General features: G+C 46.5%; 1 protein-coding gene across 1 annotated transcript in view; it reads left to right on the top strand.

The window, feature by feature from the left end:
- Positions 1-317: 317 nt before the first annotated feature.
- Positions 318-17,899, top strand: part of bmerb1 (bMERB domain containing 1) — a 90,349-nt gene continuing 72,767 nt past the window's right edge. The window contains exons 1-2 of the mRNA XM_068003245.1: positions 318-377; positions 1,388-1,417. The gene's annotated coding sequence lies outside the window, so the exon portion shown is untranslated. The remainder of the gene's footprint in view (positions 378-1,387; positions 1,418-17,899) is intronic.

Raw genomic sequence — 17,899 nt, 5'->3', positions numbered from 1 at the left:
CTGAAATAGGTTCGTATTACTCAGCATTTTGTCACTACGAAAAAGCAATAGAAAGCTGAACTTGTCAATCATTTAATTGGCTGTTAATATTAATACTAGAGGTAGAGCAGTAGACACAAATACACTCGAACACAAAGTGTACCCAATGTTTATGATCGTGACTGAGGCAAGCCTCAAGGTTATGTAACTGGATGCACCAGAATAACACAAATCATAGTTGGGAATATTTCCAAAGTAATGTAGGAGGGTACTACGTTCTATCTATGGGGTGGCCCTTTATTCTTTTCCAACTACAATTTTGTTTAGGTATGAGTGCGATGGAAGGGAAACAAGATATCTTTGCAGTCTGGAAAGAAAAATTCTGGAACACATATAAGGTAAGAAAAAAAACTGAAGGTTACGCATGGTGTATTTGTCAGTTAAACTGAGCTCTATAAGTATCTTTCCCCTGCTATTCAAATGCTATTGTAATATATTTTGGATGGTAATTGAGGCAGCAAGGCCAACACTTAAATAAAATTAGAGTGTAAGGCCATTGTGGAATTATTTCAAAAAACTGATGTTACGTTTGGCCTAATTTGGATATCAAATAAATTTTTGATTCCATCATCTCTTTTATGACACTTTCCTACTTCCCATTTTACTAACTGACTTTACTTTTCTTCTTTCCTGAGGCCTCCCCACACCACATGTCATTGCCACCATCTGAGACAATAAAATAGGTAGGCAACCTGTTTCTAGGGGACTACCAATACCAACTGTAATTTTGCAACTATAACAGGAATGACTGGTCAATTCATGTTTCCCCCCCTCCCTGCAGGGAGCACCTTTCTGTGAAGTCACTGCTGAGATTTGGAACTCACTGTGTGGAGAATCAAAAATGGAATACATTTCAATTCATTCTGAAACATATTGTACTGCAGTATAATAACACTGTCAAATTCTGCAAGATTAGTTTCTGTCATTTTTTTAAAATGCCGTATTCTTCAGCCTCCACATTTCATCAGAAACAATCTCCTCTGACTTTTTCCCACTGTCTCACCCTTTTTTAAAGTGAGAAATGGTTCAACAAACACTATAGGGCCAATATTACCTACACGCTACGGGCAGAAAATCGAATCTGTTGGCTGCACAATCAGGAAATTGCGGGTGCATTGCCCATGATTTTCCCTCTTTTAATTTTAAAAACCGTCCATTCATAAAATCAGCCCTTCTGAGTTTAATCTGACTTGGAATTAAGGAATCAGAGGAGGCATAGTCATTTTCAAAAAGAACTGTCTATCAATTGCCACTAATTCAAGTCTACTGGTGAAATCTGAAAATGTGTTCACTACAGATGTAAACTGCCATTTATTAATTCGTATATCAACCTGTGTTTTGTTTTTAGGCTGCTTTGATATATTGGCCTATGGTTCAGGTATGTTTTTGTTTCAACCAAGTGTTTGATATTTATTTTCCATTTTCTGCTAATTTACATAGCTGTAATGAATTTATGTCTCCTTACAGATAATCAACTATAGCCTTGTACCTGTATTCTTCAAGATGGCCTATTTTAGCTTCTGGTGCTTTGTATGGATCATTTTCATTTCCCATTTACGGCAGAATGGAAATGGCATTGCAAGATCTAAATTTTAATTGTTCTTCAAATTATTTAGTATAAACAAGAAATCATAGTCTGAGAATATATGGGATAACTTTTTAATTCATTTTTTTTAAATAGTTGGGCTGATATTCTGCCTTGCACTAATTTAAATGCCAATTTGTTACCATGTGTAAAGTGACAGTTTAGGTGTAATAATGCATTTGGATGTTAGTTACACCGGTTCACAAGTTCCAACAAGTGTTTAACAGGGAATTAAGGGCTTTACACTGATGGACTAAAACAGCCATTAACCAATTATTTGAGTGCAGATCTAATTGGCTTTAGGCATGCTGGAGTTTCTGAATAGTTATGTAGCATATTCATTTAGTAATCAAAAGTCACACTTGGGCCAAGCTGGTGGAGTAAAAGATTCCTGACAAGAGAGCAAATATTTGCACTAATCACAGCAGCCATTCTTATTTCCAATGAGGAACCGGATGAAAGGCATACAAAGGGATAAAGGAAGATGACAGGAGGAATCCTTTGAGCAAAGATCTTTGGGTCCAAATATTTTACCTAGACTTAAGAGAAGAGCAATGTATTCAAAGGTTCAAGCTATCTGTGGAGCCTTTGATGGAGGTATGTGCAATGACAAAAAATGTTTATAGTGTTCATCGGTGATCCCAATTGCTTTGGCTGCAGTTATACAGATGTCATTAGCCGTTAACCTTCTGACTATAGGGTTATTTCAAATATTAGGAGGGGATTTCTGGGGATTAAACAGGGCATTACATCCACCTGTATTCAAAAGGTGACTGTTCCAGATGCACTATTCCATTTCTGCAAAAATTTGGAGGTATTTTATTCTGAAAGTATGGCCTGTGACTGCAGTACACAACTCAGTAACACCAGCAGGACATAGTCATAATCAAGTGCAGTCTGATCATTCGTAGCGCAGATGTTCAGTGTTTTCAACAGCAATTTTGATTACCTCAATCGCTGAAGGAGAACATTGCATTATAAGCCAGCCTATGTCTACATACATTTTATGGTGTGCTGCAATGCTGCACAACCTGGCCATTCATGCGGATATTCACTGATGAACGGACCCATGCCATGGCGCTGGAAGAACTCCAGCAGCATGTGCCAGCAGAGAAAGTAGCAGTTTTGGCACAAAAGAGTCCAGAAAATCTCATGTTCACAATTAAGAGTATCATCAGATTCCAAGTCAAGCTGTAGTAAAGATCCATCTGTGTAGAGATTGGAAAAACAGATGTATTGCACAGATTGAATGCCTTAATAAATTTCATACAGTGTTGCCTCACTAATGGTAAGGCAGAATACATGTATAGTATTCATGCCGAATTCCTAAAAGCTGCTCTGGGCAAGAGACTGTGAAACCGGTCTTGAAGACCAACATCAGGAATTTGCAACTCATCTTGGAGCTGTCCTTCTAAGGCTGGCAAATAAGATTCCAGTTGAGGCATGAATTGCCAATTTGTTCTAGAGCATGGTTGTGGTTTCTGACCCCAAGAAGATGGAATCCTAATCAACCTGAAAACTCATTAGGGAAGCCTGCTGTTATCAGTGGCTCTTAAGATGGTTCTTTGGGTTGTTGTTACATGCATATTGGATGCTTTGATGGCCCACAAAGTAATCAGAAAGGAACAGGTTGGATTTTGTTCTCCTGAAAAATCTGTAGGGCAAGTTGTGGCTTTATACAAGATCTTGGGCTATTGTATGAGTCAGGGAAACCCACTTACTTTCCTTTCATCGACTTTCATTATGCTGTCCATCTAGTGCCTCTCACGGTCCTCATGAAGAAGCTGAAAGCAATGGGAGTACATGGTTAAATCAATTACATCTGAAATAATGTATATAAAATGCTCATCTACAGCACTTTGTGCATAGTTACCTTGAGGACGAAAACAAGAAACATCAAGGGCTCGATTTTAGGGTTGGGTTTCCTGCGGGTTTCCAGCGGGGGGGCCCCGAAAATCCCGATATGAGGTCACGTGACCGGATCGCGCCGCGATCCCGACCACTTCCGGGTTCCCCGATGACGTGCGGGGCTGCGTGCGTGGCCCCCGCTGGTGGGAATCCCGCAGGCAATTAAAGCCAGCGGGGTTCCGCTTGAGAGTACTTACCTTGCTTGTTGAGGTCAGTTAATGAGCTGAATCAGCTGTCAAAAGAGGAAGTGTGGGATTTTACCTGCATCGCAGACTGTTTCACACACTGGGGGAAACAGTCTCTCTCCAACCAGGTGTGTTGCAGCCAGCAGCCTGTGGCAGCTGCCAAGGTGCACTCCACGGGGGAGAGCCCTCACCCACGCAGGAGGCCACCGCGTCACATAGGGCAACCCCTGCCCCCCACCACCCCCCGCCAAGCCAGAGGACAGACCGACACGAAACCGCAGCCCCAGTCCGAGGAACCACCCACCTACCCTGCACAACCCCTCAGACCAACACCTGCCAGATGGGTGGTGCGTGGACACCCTCGGAGGACGAACAGCATGACCAGCCCCAGCAGCCTCGCAGTCCACGCGGTCCGCCGCAGAGACGTGGAGCCCCCCAACACGGTGTTGTTTCACGCCCACCTGCACAGCAGGAGGGAGGGCTACCGCAGAGAGAGACGCATCGCAGAGGGCACTACCCTCGCCACATGGTCCACAGACCGAGGCGAAGCTCCCCGGACCTCTCCGAGCAGCAGTGCACACGGAGGCGCAGATTCGCTCGACATGTAGTCGTGGAGATCTGCAGGCTCTTTCATGCCGAGCTGCTCCTGGCTGGCCCCAGCACCAAGTGCTTACCTGTTGCTGCCAAAGTCACCACTGCCCTCCACAACTTCTCCTCCGCATCCTTCCAGGGTGCAGCCGGCTACACCGCCGATGTCTCTCAGTGGTCTGCGCGGAAGAGCCCTGCAAATACACCTGCACCTACTCTGCAGTAACACGATGGGTGGCATCAGTGGTGGGTCCTCATAGTGATACCCAGGAGCGGGCATTATTGGACACAACAGACAGGATTCGCGGAGACATGGCAGTGGTGGTGCCAATATAATGTGTGCTGTTTGTTGCTCTGAAATTCAATATAGGTAACACCCATGGCAAACCCTCCGACACCCTTGTGCACCCCCTTCATGCTCACGAAACATTTGCCTTACGCTGCCTACTGCACATATGTGATGCATGCCCTGTGGCTGCAGCACAGGTGGTGGCAGGTTGATTGAGGCTGGCCATGAGGGAGATGCACGAGAGGGTGAGTATGGGATAGAGCCATGAGATTGTATGAGGATTGGGTCACGTGTTAGTGGCAGGATGAGTACTGGCGAGGTGAGTAGGTGGAGGTAAGATGAGGATGGGGTTTGAGTGGGTATGAGGGGTGATGTGACAGAGTAGTGTTGGCGGTGCCGAAGGAGATGTGGGGTTGGGGCAGTGTTGTGGCAGATGGAGTGTAGGGGAAAGACTTCGTGTTCTCACTGTGGCTGACCTACTGAGGTCATTGCAGCGCCTCCTGCACTGTATGCAGCTGGGCGATATGTTGGTTGCGCAGGTGACCCCCTCTGCCACCTCGAGCCAGGCCTTCTTGGTGGCAGAGGCTGGCCGCTTCCTCCCGCCCGCCGGGTGGAAGATCTCTCTCTTCGCCCTCCTCCTCACCCCATCTGATGATACCTGGGGTGAGGCATCATTAAACTGGGAGCAGCCTTCCCCCTGGGCTGCTCCATGCTGTAATGTGTTCTATTGGTTGCAGCATCTGTCAGTGGAGGACTGCCCCTTTAACTAGAGAGCCTCCAGCTGACAGATCGTACTGCGCATGCGCAGCCCGCCTGACGCGCAGACCAGCAGCGCGGACCCCGGAGGAGCAGGTAATTGGCTCCAATTAGTGTGTTGCCTGCTACGATCGCGCGGGCAACCCACTAATTTCACCGAGCGTGTTGACCACGCTCCCGAAACCCAACCCGCCGGAAACCCGCAGACCTGGTAACATCGAGCCCCAACTGTTTTGTATTTTGAATCACTTTTTAAAAAAAATTGCTGTAATACTTGGAACTTTGCTTGTCGATTTTGTAGACACCACCTTTAAAAGAACCTTGAACTGACAAATTTCCACAGCATGAAAATGTTTGTAGGAGCATATCTGTAAAATAAAATCCTTGCTGTTTCAACCTCCAAGATCCCCATTTCAAGAAATACGAATTACATTGACATTCCTCCACATAAGCATTATGATGTTCTTTGGTAAAGTACATACGTTTCCTACATTACAACAGTGTCTACACTTCAAAAGTACTTCATTGGCTGAAAAGCACTTTGGGACGTCCTGAGGTCATGAAAGGCACTATATAAATGCATGTCTCTTTCTTTATCTTTCTTCCAGCAGGCCATGATTTATTATAGGTATATTAAAATAACAAAGTATCTGAACACCAATACTTATGCAGTTGCCTTTGTAAAGACTTGTCTTTAAAAATCATACAATAAACTTGTAAGCAAGACAGAACATGTTCAAAACCTAAGGAACTTTTTTGCTACAATGGCAAGTTGGAATTCAAGCTTGTGAGTATGGCATACAAGACAGAATACCAAAATCCCAGATTTTGTAATTTGTTCAAATGTATCAAAATGAGCGATGTCATGCCATTTGTACTTTACAATAATGTTGCTAACAGCAATATGTAAATACTACGTGTAGAAATGAACTTGTAATACAGTAGGTTAACATAACATTATTTGAACCTCTTTATGAAACTTTCATATTGAAATGCTACTTTGCCACAACCTACTTTTGGAAAAATACATTAATAAAACTTGTTTTATCTGCACTGAAATTTAATGTGGCCAAACTGAATTACATTTAATGTAAATAAAGTTGTATACATTTTTGACATGAAATCTTTTTAAAATTATTCTTACATGGTGCAGTGTTCATTTATCTACATGGAATGTACAGGAGCATAAATCTTTTATATTTATAAAGGATACATACTTATATACACTCAATGTCCTGAGAGCATTTGCCTTCTTGGGCTGGAACTTGCTGTCCTCTCCTCATTCTCTATACCCAGTGCCCCTGCAACATTTTTCTTGTCCTGCTGCTCTAGTATTTAGATTGAATGTTTCTGCCTCAGTGTAAGATTGAATGGGGCAGATTTTCAACTTGCTGCCTGGGCGTAAAACTGGCGTTGTGGATCGGCTGTCCATTATAGACGCTGCCCGAGTTTCATTTCAATTGAAATAAATCAAAATAAAAATTAGGTAGTTTCTATAACACGCGTTGATCCACAATGCCAGTTTTACACCCGAACGGCAAGTTAAAGCTTACAGCCAATATACAATAAACTAAAAAATAAAAGAGCAAACAGTTTAAACCAGCCCACAATAAATATCAGTGTTCATTCCTGTATTATCTATTCCACACCTGGCTTGATCCTGACCTATATCCAAATAAACTGGATGGCAGAGGTGGCTAATCACATTAATAATTTTGGTCTTTCTTAGCTATCTGATTTATGTAAATGTTTGAACTTTTGTTTGATGCACTAACACATTAGAGTCAATTTCCATCTGTTGCAAAGCAATAACAGTTCAAGATGTCCTAGCAGTTCTCCAATAACATTTGAACCTGAGTCTATGATTAAAAGCTTTATAAATGACATTTTCTTCATCGAGCCACTTTTAACCTTCAACTTTTATAATGGTACAACAAAATAGGAACTAAAGACACCAGCCTAGTTATATGTTCCCTTTTTCTTTGAAGTTCAAGCTGGTACAATGGAAGATAAAAAGATATTCACAATAAATCAAAATCCGCTTTGAATTACTTCTTACAATGACAAACCAGAGACAAAAGGAACTATTGATGTAACAACTTCAACAAACACAGCCTAGCTCTGATTCTTTCTTGCTGTAGCAAATTTGCACACATTGTCCGAGTAAACCAATCTTTTTGCCATGATGGGGAAACGGAGCAATCAATGTAAACAGCTGTGAGTCATTTCTCTGAAGCTAGCACCTAAACTCTAGACAAGGTTTGTGTATTTCTCACCTCTGCTACACACAAACAAATGCTGCTAACAGAAGATCAGTAAAAAAAAATTACACTACTTGGCCTACCTGCAATTTCATGTAAAAGATAACATTTTGAATTTCTTATGAATTGAAAACTGACAGTCCGAGGGTCTGTAACTCGTGGGTCACAGAATGTTTGTGGATCTAGTACAATGCACTTTTCTACAAACGGGCAATTAGAGAAATTATGTTGCTAAGTAATGCAATGTGTTTCAAAGAAAGGCTACACATTCTGTAGGCAGAGGATTTAATTTCCATGCAAGGCTCAGCAACTTGACAGCTGATCGTGCACCTTCTATAAGCAACTCTTTTATTGGCCATGAGCAATGTAACAATATATACAGGGTATAAGATATATTTTTAATGAAGAAGCACTGCTCCACTTCTAGGTGAAGGTTAATGTACCACTGAAAAAAGTGTAGATAAAATAACATTGGTGAGATTAGCTTTACCATATTAATGCTGGCTTACCAGCCCTTCCTCTTTGCATGGTAGCATAGTTTAGGAAAGAAATCCTGTGCTACAAAGAATGGAGTGATTAAAATCTAATGCTCTATTTTCAGGCTGTGATGTATAATTAGCCTGTGGCATTGTAGCACTAACTCCATTTTACAGCAGTACAATGGTGCTAAAATGTTGCCTATTAACACAGTAAGCCAACAGTAAATTGGAGCACCAACATGGCAAGTCACAGAACGGGAGGAGGGAGGGTGCAGGATCAATTTATTACTTTATTCAGTTCCTGATTTGAGTTGCATTTCAAACGGAGGAGGTAAAAATAAAAGAAAGAAAGACTTGCATTTATAGAGCACCTTTTGTTGGAAATATGTTATTATTTAATGCTGTCAAGGGTTGTTAATCCTTCTTAATAATAACTTCCATGGTGATTCGGGCACGAGTGTGCCTGAACAGGCAAGCTTTATTATAGACACAAGAACAACGTTCTAATGCAGTTATACCAAACAACAAATATTTATATAACAACATTCTAATACAGTTATATCAAATAAACAAGGATTTTACAACCTGCTTGTCCCTAGGAGATGTCAGGCTGATCAGACCTGGTTCTTAGGGTATATGGACCTCCGCCATCCCGAGAAGCTGCTTCTAACTTTTAGTGGGACAGTGCCCCAGTTCTTACATCTTTCTGAAGCATATTTGCTTCTATTAGCTTAACGACATTAGCCTCATGATGTCATCTGTCCCAGACATCTTCCCCCCAGGGTGCCCATTGCTCCAGACTTCTTTCAGATATCCATTCTATGGTGTTAACTGTTTGTTAGACATCTTTTCCACGGAGTTAACTGTTGTCAATTCTATCTAGATTATGGGGGAAAGACATGTCCTTATCTTTCTGTGTAGGCATGTCCACAATCTTAATTTGGATTGTTTGGTTGCAGACATTTAAGATGTTTCATCCTGTGCATGCCAATCACGAAGGTTACCTAATTATCTGAACAAAGCTCCTGCAATTAACACAACAGTATTAGTCTGTGTCGATATTCTGAGCCTTTGATTATGCCTTGGGACTTCTTGTTATCTGTTTCTGACAAATGGTCTTCAATGTTTCTGTTTCACACTTCTATTGTCTCTGCAATCTTCCCAATCACTTTGCCTGATGTCAAACTTATCATTTCCTGTGGAATGTTAGCTCCCTTTGTCTTACAGACACAGGGTGCATTGCTTTTTAGCCAAGTGCCTGAAGCTTTGCATAGCATGATTATGATTTGGTATAGAAATCGTATTTCTTACACCTTTCATGATCTCAGGACGTCCCAAAGCCCTTTTCAGCCAATGAAGTACTTTTGAAGTGTAGTCACTGTTGTAATGTAGAAAACATGGCAGCCAATTTGCGCACAGCAAGGTCCCACAAACAGCAATGAAATAATGACCAGATCATCAGTTTTTAGTAGTTGGTTGAGGAATAAATATTGGCCAGGGCACTGGGCAAAACTCCCCTCCTCTTCTTCAAAAATTGCCATGGGATCTTTTGCACCACCTGAGAGGGTGGAGGGGGCCTCGGATTAACATCTTATCCGAAAGACGGCACTGTCAACAGTGTAACACTCCCTCAGTACTGCACTGGAGTGACAGCCTAGATTTTGCATTCAAGTCCCTGGAGTGGGACTTGAACCCACAACCTTCTGACATCAAGGGCTCGATTTTGCGATCGCGTTTCCGGCGGGTTTCCAGCGGGTTGGCCCCGAAAATCCCAATATCCGGTCACGTGACCGGATCGCGACAAAATCCCGGCCACTTCCGGGTACCGCGCTGACGTGCGGGGCTGCGCGCGCAAGCCCCGCTGGTGGGAATCCCGCAGGCAATTAAAGCCAGCGGGGTTCCACTTGAGAGTACTTAACTTGCTCGTTGTGGTCAGTTAATGAGCTGAAGCAGCTGTCAAAAGAGGAAGTGTGGGATTTTAGGTTCAACGCAGTCAGTTTCCCACACTGGGGGAAACAGTACCTTTCAAACCAGGCGTGTTGCAGCCAGCAGCCTTTGGCAGGTGCCAAGGTGCGCTCCACGGGGGAGAGCCCTCACCCACGCAGGAGGCCACCGCGTCACATAGGGCAACCCCTGCCCTCCACCACCCCCCGCCAAGCCAGAGGACAGACCGACACGAAACCGCAGCCCCAGTCCGAGGACCCACCCACCTACCCTGCACAACCCCTCAGACCAACACCTGCCAGATGGGTGGTGCGTTGACATCGTCGGAGGACGAACAGGATGACCAGCCCCAGCAGCCTCGCAGTCCACGCCGTCCGCCTCGGAGAGGTGGGGCCCCCCAACACGGTGCTGCGGCACACCCACCTGCACAGCAGGAGGGAGGGCAACCGCAGAGAGAGATGCGTCGCAGGAGGCACTACCCTCCGCACAGGGTGTACAGAGCGAGGCTCAGCTTCATGGACCTCTCCGAGGAGCAGTGCATACGGAGGCTCAGAGTCAATCGCCAGGTAGTCGCCGACATCTGCAGCCTCCTTAACGACGAGCTGCTCCCTGATGGACCAAGCACCATCTTCTTACCTGTTGCCGTCAAAGTCACCACTGCCCTCAACTTCTTCGCATCCGGTTCCTTCCAGGGTGCCACCGGGGACATCACCGGGGTCTGTCAGTCCTCTGCACACAAGTGCATAAGGCAGGTCACCGATGGGTTGTTCCGCAGGGCCTCCCACTACATCAACTTCGCCATGGACGAGCGCAGCCAGATGGAGAGGGCGGTTGGATTCCATGCCATGGCCGGCTTCCCACGGGTGCAGGGTGTAATCGACTGCACCCACATCGCAATACGGGCACCTCCGCATGAGCCAGGGCTGTTCATCAACAGGAAGGGGTATCACTCCATGAACGCCCAGCTCATCTGTGACCACCGCCAGAGATTCCTACACGTGTGCGCCAGATACCCCGGCAGCTGCCACGATGCCTTCGTCCTCAGGGAGTCCGCCGTCCCGCCCATCCTGCAGGCACCAAACGCCGGCAACGGCTGGCTCCTCGGCGACAAGGGGTATCCCCTCCACACGTGGCTCATGACACCTCTGAGGAACCCCATCACTGAGCCAGAGCGTCGGTACAATGACAGCCACACTGCTACCAGGTCTACAATTGAGCAGACCATAGGGCTTCTCAAGATGCGCTTCAGGTGCCTTGATCGTTCTGGGGGAGCGCTGCAATACACACCATTCAGAGTGGGACGAATCATAGTTGTCTGCTGTGCCCTGCACAACATGGCCCAACAGAGAGGGGTGCCGCTGGAGGAGGCCCCATCCACACCCGCCACCCACATTGAGGAAGGTGAGGGCGAGGAGGAGGAGGAGGAGGAGGAGGCGGAGGAGGAGGAGGTGGAGGAGGAGGACGCGCCAGAGGATGTTGGACGACCCATGCGCCGAGCCGCGACTCACCGGGATGGTCGCCGGGCCAGGGAGGCACTCATACGTCAACGGTTCTCCTAGAGTCAGACACTGCGAGGCGCTCGCATCTCCTCACCTGCACATGCGAGCGGCCATACCAGCCCCCTCCACTGAAGAGTGCTGCCAGTAATCCTGCACCCACAGCAGTGTGCCCAATGGGTGGCAGCAGGTGTTCGCCGTCATGATGGCCTCCACGGAACGCAACTATTGCACAAGCCGCGGAAGAATGGACGAGAGGTGGCAGGAGTGGTGAGAATAGACTATTTAATATCTCGAATGTGACATTATATAAGAAAAAAAGTACAAAATAATAAACACCCTGGTGTATTCCCTTTGTGATTATAAGGCCTTTGCAATTCTTTTCCGGGAACCCCTACGTGGTGCTACCCCTGTGGCTCCAGCAGAGGTAGTGGCAGGTTGCTCGTCTTCTTGCCTTGACCGGGTAGATGCTTTTGGCGGACGGCCCCTGGGTTTCGGTGCCCGTGACGGGACCTCCACAGACTGCTCCTCCTGCACCGGGGCAGGGGCAGACTCGGCCACCTGGAGAGGAGGCACCATTGCGGGTACTGGTTGAGAGGTGGGCGACGGGTGGGACGTGGGGACGCCTTGAGAGGCGTCCCCGCTTCCATGTCCCCGGTCACCATCATCCCTCTCTTGGCCTCGGCCCACATCACCCCTTCCACCCTGCTGGACGGCAGTTTGGATGGCATGTGTGAGGCCTTGCAAGGCCACCCCTAGTGTATCCCTCAGCCTGTTGGTGGCGTCGGAATGTTGCTCACCCTGAATCCGTACAGACGTTGTCAGGGCCTGCATGGACTCGATCTGGAGCTGTGCGTGACGCTCGAGGGAGGCCAGCCTGTCCTCCACCGCAGACAGTCCCGCACCTACCTGCGACACTGTGTCGCCGGTACCCTCCTGTGCCTGCGCCACCAATGCCCTCATGCAGGAGGTGGACTCCTCCATCGCCTGCGCTATTATGGACAATGCGCGCGGCACCTCTGCCAGTACCTCAGCAATTAGCTGGTGGCCCTCGACGACTCTCCTTTTCACTGGTGGCCCCCTGGGTTCAGCATCTGGGTCCGGCTGAGCAGAGCCTGGAGATGAGTGCTCCCTCCGTCGCGGACCCTCCGCGGCTGCCCCTGCCACCAGGGTCTGCTCATGCTCACTCGTGCGCGGTGACTCACCAAGTGCTACCCCAACTAGTTGGCGAGGGGGACCCACCGAGGTGCGTGTCTCTGCGCTGGTGGATGGTTGGCTCTGATGTGACGATGCACCCTCAGAGACCGCCATGTCCTCTGAGGAATCGCCCTCCATGATCGCTTCACCCAAAGACGGACCTGCAAGAGAACAGAGGGCACTTTGAGGCATGTGGACCAACTTGACAGTGCGCCTGATGGCAGGTGATGAGACGGTAACTCGCGATCATGGGTGTTGAGTGTCAGCTTTCCCTTACCGGCCGTTTCGGCAGCGACACACCCGCCATCGGCCACCGACAGGCAATGTCGCGTGCGGGCGAGGTCGAGCGCCTCCACCTCTGCGTCGGTGAGCTCCACCACTTGCGGCGGCCCACCTCCGGTGCGTGCCCTTTCCCTATTGTTCTTGCTTCTCTTCTCCTGTGAAGGCAAAACACAGATGTGTGAGTGGGTGCGTCTTGCATCGTGAGACGCATCGAGCATCGGTGTGGTTGGGTTGAGCGTGGCGCGGAACGGATGGGAAGAAGCGTCGGCCACGTGCCCATCCCATTGCATGGGGATTGGGGTGTGTGGTAGTGTTCGGGTGGGGTCAGGGACGGTGGGTACTTGCGTGCACGGCGAGGATGGTGAATGAGTGGCTGTGAGGATTGCTGATGGAGCGCAGTGGTGGCTGTGCAGGAGGGGGTTGTGATCTGCTTGGCGTGATGGTGGGGACGGGATGTGGGAGGGTGCGTTGGTGTACTCACCTTGCCAGACCTAGTCAGGTCATTGAAGCGCTTGCGGCACTGCTCCCAAGTCCTTGGGGTGTTGCCCCTGCTGCTCACCTCCGCCGCCACCTCTGCCCATGCCTTCCTGGTTGCGGCGGCAGGGAACTTGCGTCCATCTTCTGGGAAGAGTGTTTCCCTCCTCCTCCTCACGCCCTCCAGCATCAGCTGCAGTGCCAGATCTGAAAAACGGGGCGCAGCCTTTCCCCTTTGCTGAGCCATCGTCTCAAACCGCTTGCTTGTAGCAGGAGGGGCTTTGGGAGACTGCCCCTTTAACTGGAGCTCCTACATCGCGTCGACGGTACTGCGCATGCGCAGCCGGCCGGCACGCAGCTGGGGAGCGCAGAACCCGGAAGCAGGGCTTAATCGGTCCAATTATCCCGCGATCGCGTGGGGGACGCACACGATTAGCCGTCCGCGTTTTCCACGCTCCCGGAGGACCACCCGCTGGGAACCCGCAGGCCTGCTAAATTCGAGCCCCAAGAGTTGAGACTGCTGCCCACTGAGCCACAGCTGTTACACACCTGCAATGACTTACTATGCCTTACAAAGGGAGTCATTTTAAAATATTTTTAAAAATAATTTCTAAATCATCAGAGGTCCAAACCATGATCCTGACTTGAACCTCCACGTGGTCCCCACATCTGCCCCTGTCACATGGTATGCCTAGTCTCACCAGTCATACCTGTGGCATCCATACGTTGGTTCCCAATGAAGTTTAAACTTCCCGTCCCTGGTTCCACCACCCCTTTTATCAGTGGCATGTATAGGCTGGATGGCTTTATTCTAAATTAGCTTTTTGCACGAGAATGGACTTGAATTTATATAGCATCTTTCACGTCCTCAGGTGAATCAAACTGTTTTGCAGCAAATACTTTTGAAGAGTAGTCACTGTTGTTATGTAGGCAAAGGTAGCAGACTATCTGCACAACATCAAGGCCCCACAAGCAGCAGTGAGATAAATGACCAGTTAATCTGTTTTTGGAAGTGTTACTTAAGGATGAATATTGGCTGGGACATCAGGAGAACTCCCAGCTCTTCTTCAGAGAGTGCTATGGGATCTTTTACATCTACAAGAACTTACATGGTTTAACGTCTTAGCTGAAAGATGCCACCTCTAACAATACAGCATGCCCTCAATACTGCACTGAAGTGTCAGCCTGGATTTTGTGCTTAAGTCCCTGGAGTGAGGCTTGTACCTGCAACTTTTGGCATTATTCGAAAAAGAGCAGGCGAGCTCTCCCGATGTTCTGGTCAACATTTATCCCTCAACCAACACCTTACAAATAAATGATCCAGTCATTTATTCATTGCTGTTTGTGGGGCCTTGCTGTGCGCAAATTGCCTCCTTTGTTTGCCTACATCACAACAGTGACTGCAGGTCAAAAGTACTTCATTAGTTGTAAAGCGCTATGGGATGTCCTGAGGTCGTGAAAGGCACTATATAAATGCAAGCTCTTTCTTCCTTCCCCCAAGGAAACTGGCGTGGAAGGCTGGGGCCCAGCATATCTGGATTCCAGCTTAATTCCCAGCCCCTTCTCTGCACTCTCACTGGACGTATGATGGGAGTGTCCTGGAAGAGGCATGGATTTTTGCTGCCGTGCCCTCTAGTTACCTTGCTGATCAATCAAAATAGCTTTTCCCAATTTACTTTATCAGAACCTCTCATAATTTTGAGCACCTGAATCAGATCTCCTCTTAACGCTTTGTTCCAATGAAAAGGGCCCCAATTTCTCTGGATTTTCTCAAATCTACAGTCTCTCAACCCTAGTATTACCTCAGTGATTGTTTTTGTACGCTCTTCATGACCTTGATATGCTTTCTAAAGTAAGACGCCCAAAACTGGACACAATATTCTAACTGCGGCCTAACCATTAATTATTCTCTGAATGGAAATAGGCTCAGTAGTGTGAAACAGCAAAGGGATTTGGGGGTACAGGTTGACAGCACATTAAAGGATGCACCTCGGGTTGATAAGGCCATTAAAAAGCTAATGGAATTCTAGGTTTTATCACAAGATCTTTGGAATATAAAAGCCAAGAGGTATTGATGAATAAGACCTGAGTTAGTATAGTATTGCGCTCCACACTATAGAAAGGATAATAGACTTTAATGAGAAGTCAAACAGATTCACTAGGATAATGCGTGATGTGAGGAAATACAATTATGAAGAAAGATTTGAATATTTGGGTCCTTTTCTGTTAGAACATCACAGATTACGGAGCGATATGATAGAACTTCTTTACACAGAGACTTGTGAGGCTGTGAAATTCATTTCCAGGATTAGTGATTGAGGAAGATTAGTGTAAGAGGAGATCTGATACAGGTGCTCAAAATTATGAGAGGCACTGATAAAGTAAATTGGGAAAAACTATTTTGATTGATCAGCAAGGTAACTAGAGGGCACGGCAGCAAAAATCCATGGCTCTTCCGGGACATTCCCACCATAAGTCCAGTGGGAGTGCAGAGGAGGGGCTGGGAATTAGGCTGGAATCCGGATATGCTGGGTCTCAGCCTTACACGCCAGAAATAAATGTTCTTCAATTTAGAAATTTCTGACTAAATTTTAAAAACCATGCAAAACATTACATAATAGATACTAATTATGTTTCAATATTTATGAATTATTTTTGGAAAATACATTCAGGAAATAACTGGTGTTTAAAGGATTTGTTAAAATATCAAACAATAAGAAGTAATGACTGTACTTCTTGATGGGCATGAAAGTATGGATAGAGGTTAATATTGTTCTGGTTTGGCATGACAAATAGACTTACAGAATATACTTAGCTGGCAGATAACTGGAGGTTTCAGTGTCTCTGCCTCAGTGGTGCCACTTGTTACACAGGGATGATAAGGTGACCAATCATCTGGAATAGAAAGGAAAACAGCACATAGAAAAAAAAAACTGGGTTTTCTGCTCAATTTAATGTACTGATGAAATCAATAAGTACATTAATACAGTATAAAGTCTCAGGAGGTTAAATTGATAATAAAAAAGTAGAAGTGTAAGTAAACAGTTCTTTGAATTGTTGAGCTTTGATGTGGTTTATTTGAACTTAACAGTATCAATTGAACATATACCTATTACTGTGCCACATCATAGAATCATAGAATGATACAGCACAGAAGGTGGCTATTCGGCCCTTCGTACCTGCGCCAGCTCTTTGAAAGAGCAATATAATTAGTCCCACTCCCCTGCTTTATCCCCATAGCCCTGCAAATTTTTCCCCTTCAAATATTTGTCAAATTCCCTTTTGAAAATAATTATTGAATCTGCTTCCACCACCCTTCAGGCAGTGCAGTCCAGATCACAACAAGCCCACGTGATCCAAGGAAGAGTGGCAAGTTGGATCCAAGATTAGCTCAGTGGCAGGAAGCAAAGGTCGCCGGGTGTTTTTATGACTGGAAGACTGTTTCCAGTGGGGTTCCACAGGGCTCAGTACTAGGTCCCTTGCTTTTTGTGATATATATTAATTATTTGGACTTAATTGCATGATTAAGAAGTTTGCAGATGATACAAAAATTGGCAATGTGGTTAATAGTGAGGAGGAAAGCTGTAGACTGCAGGAAGATATCAATGGACTGGTCAGGTGGGCAGAAAAGTGGCAGATGGAATTCAGTGGAGAAGTTTGAGGTAATGCATTTGGTGAGGGCAAACAAGGCAAGGGAGTACACAATAAATGAAAGGATACTGAAAGGTGTAGAGGAAGTGAGGGACCTTGGAGTGCATGTCCACAGATCCCTGAAGGTAGCAGGACAGGTAGATAAGGTGGTTAAGAAGGCATATGGAATACTTTCCTTTATTAGCTGAGGCATAGAATATAAGAGCAGGGAGGTTATGCTGGAACTGTATAAGACACTGGTTAGGCCACAGCTTGAGTACTGTGTACAGTTCTGGTCACCACATTACAGGAAGGATGTAATTGCACTAGAGAGGGTACAGAGGAGATTTACGAGGATGTTGCCAGGACTGGAGAATTTTAGCTATGAGAAAAGATTGGATAGGCTAGGGTTGTTCGCTTTGGAATAGAGGAGGCTGAGGGGTGATTTAATTGAGGTGTACAAAATTATGAGGCACCTAGATAGAGTGGATAGGAAGGACCTATTTCCCTTAGCAGAGAGGTCAATAACCAGGGGGCATAGACTTAAAGTGATTGGTAGAAGAATTAGAGCGGAGTTGAGGAAGGTTTTTTCACCCAGAGAGTGGTATGGGTCTGGAACTCACTGCCTGAAAGGGTGGTAGAGGCAGAAACCCTCAACTCATTTAAAAAGTACCTGGATGTGCATCTGAAGTGCCATGACCTACAAGGCTACGGACCAAGTGCTGGAAAGTGGGATTAGGCTGGGTGGCTCATTTTCGGCCGGCCTGGACACGATGGGCTGAATGG

This window comes from Heptranchias perlo, chromosome 22 (assembly GCF_035084215.1).
Source record: "Heptranchias perlo isolate sHepPer1 chromosome 22, sHepPer1.hap1, whole genome shotgun sequence".
Lineage (NCBI taxonomy): Eukaryota > Metazoa > Chordata > Chondrichthyes > Hexanchiformes > Hexanchidae > Heptranchias > Heptranchias perlo.
This window is presented reverse-complemented; position numbering and strand designations above follow the sequence as displayed.